The following is a 2967-nucleotide window of genomic DNA, read 5'->3' on the forward strand; positions in this document are numbered from 1 at the left end:
TGTTTTGTCAAATTTGAGTTGGGTGTTCTGTTTGACTTCTCTTGTATCCTGTTCATCTTGTTTATTCTCTTTCCTTAAGGTTGACACAAGTTATATTTGCATTTTTGACAGATCAGTACTTTAAGAAGCTTTGCATGCATTTTGAAGCCTTGCCAGTCGAAACTTTCAAGCGATTTTAAACTGTTCAAGCACAGTAGACCCAAAAGTGCGGTATACGTGAATGCTCTATGACACATGGTTTTCTGTGCACACACACACCTGAAGTCTGCCACACAGTGCCAGTACTGAATTGAGTTCTCTTTCAATAGCTTTTGTAGTTTAAATAAGAATCAATGTATGGTGAATTTATACAGAGGGGACTATGCAGTTTTTTAGTTTATTCAATTTCTGTAGAATTACTTACTTCTGTTAGGTAGACCTACCTGAAAAACAATCTTTATTTTGATTTGTCCTATTGTTTGTAGCTTCATTGTTCTTCTTTTATTACTGATTGTTTAATTGTCCTCACTAAGCTTTGGGAACTTGTTACTTATATCAGGTAGGCTAGTATTATTTTGTTCTGTGATACCGAAATTTGTATTAAGAATTGTGAAAATTCAATGGAATCTAAAATGTTGGTATAATAGCAACCATATTTCCCTAGTGTGATATTGCTATCATGAATCGCTCCGGCCGGACAGGGCATCACAATATGGTAAGGGGCGTAACATTTCCGTCACACGCTTGAGGTATTCGTCCAATCACAATGCACTGGATAGCTGGCCAATCAGAGCACACCTCGCTTTTCAGACCGATGAGCTTTGTAAAAATCAACGCGTTTCAGAAAGGCGGGGCATAGAGGAGAAACAGTAATGTACAGTATGTGGAAAATAATTTAATACGTTTTTTGAACCTTAAACCGCATAAACACATTTCATTACACCAAATACACAAAATAATGTTCTTTTTAGCAACATCATATGACTCCTTTAACATCCTTTGCTTTGAAAGCCTTAAGCGGCCATGGATTATAATTTTTTCTGACTTGTTCTGTGGAATTACAAGCTGTTTTATTTTGGTCTGGAGGTAGCAAAATCCATTTCTAGCTCAGTACATACAGTACTTCAACATCATGGATAAGTGGGTTCATTTTTTACGTTGATCAAGGACTCAGTCAAGCTAAAATAGCTCTTTGTCTGTTGGTTAAAATAAATTAACTTTTTGTAAACAAAAATAAAGAATTGCAAAAGAAAAGGAAGTATTGCGAGAAAAAAAAGTTTTGCAAACCAAAATAAAGAATTGCAAAATATAAATGAAACCGAGCAAAAGCAATGATTTTGCAACACATATTTTCCATGGCCATATCTACTATGTATTTGCAACGTTGTTTTTATTTTGCATTTCAGCGATTTCATTTTTTCCCCTTTGCGCTTCACATTTCTGAAATGTATACTTCAATTTTCTTGCAAGTATAGGTGGCATTGAATTGACGCCATAGAAAAAAGAACAATGCATTTCCTCTTCGGGCTTCCGTACTTTCCTATAGGTAAAGGATAAGGATGTGTGGGAACCACTGATCTATCGCTCTTAATTATGATGCTTGGCGTCCACCTGATTGGAATGAGAAGTCAATGCAATATGTTGGAAAATCTTTGATGGAGGCCCTTGGATGCTTTATTTCGTCTGCATGGATTGCATGGACGACGTGGCCTAGGAAGCTGGTGAGTACAAAAATTATGATGTAAAGCTTAACTGCGCATAGCAATCACTGAATATTTTGAAGTGTGGGGGCCTACATTGCGATGTCTAGAGACATCTAGCCTGTATTTCTGAGTCACAAAAGCAGTAGGGATGAAGAGCACAGGTGAGAATGGTAGAAAACTCACCAGAGCAGGTTGTTACATGGATGCAGTCTTATACTGCATGCTGGTATTTGTTATCATATGCAGCACAGCCTATATTCAGCATTATTTATTTGGTGAGTTCATGTATAATAAGTGAGATAATGCCAAATTTACACTGCAAAGGTGACATAGAGGCACTTCTGAAGTGGCATTTAGGTGTCTTTACACAGACTGTTTAATGCTGCTCAAAGGTGGCATAAATGCATTTACACAGTAATGATACTTTGATACTAGGGGCTGAGGTGGGTCAGACCTGGCATAATTTAGTCTGGCTTTGATGCAGCATTACGACTTTACACAAAATTGAGCAGGCACAGAGCAGCCTTAACTCAGCTGTGTAAGGTGCCTTAAGGCAGTCATTATAGCAAAATCAACTTCACAATAGGCCTAACTGTCGGATTACTTCAAATGAGTATGAGATTTGCTAGCTTTTGTAATGGTGTACTATTACATTTTTTAACCTCCCCGAGACTCGTAGTACAGTGTGGTATCACATGACACCCTCCTCAGGAGGTCTTCATCTATTCGCCTCTCCCTTTTCTCCCTGCTGTCACTTTGTCTCCGCTGTTCTACAAACCTGGAGGCACAAGTATGTAGTGTGTGTGTTTGCGTGGGTGTGTACTGGTTTGAATGTATGCACACATCTGTAAATTCATCTTTTACCCAGCCAGCTAAACGCCTCCATAAATCCGCAGAGGCTTATTTTGACTTGACATGTTGTAAATACAACTTAACCACTGATTTCTAGTCGTGTCCTCTTTTGGAAGGCCAAACAAAGTAATTTCGCTTTCACAATGAGAAACACCGCGTCGTGAGCGGAAGCCGGCGGGCTTGCTGCAACTACATGTGACGACCCCGGGCTGGACTTCGGCCGCTTCGGCCATGGTGAAAGCCGATCCGGCGATCCACAGCGCGAAGTTGTAGTATTTCCTCAGCGACCAGCACGGATCAGCTCTAGGCATGACGAAGCAGATATCATCCTCTTTTGGAAGACCAAACAAAGTAGTTTCACTTTCACAATGAAACACACAGCGGCTTGACGACATGGCGGCGGCAACAATACTACAGCGAGAATAAAAGTTAT

The sequence above is a fragment of the Sinocyclocheilus grahami genome, unplaced genomic scaffold (genome assembly GCF_001515645.1).
Source record: "Sinocyclocheilus grahami isolate Dianchi unplaced genomic scaffold, SAMN03320097.WGS_v1.1 scaffold955.1, whole genome shotgun sequence".
Taxonomy (NCBI): domain Eukaryota; kingdom Metazoa; phylum Chordata; class Actinopteri; order Cypriniformes; family Cyprinidae; genus Sinocyclocheilus; species Sinocyclocheilus grahami.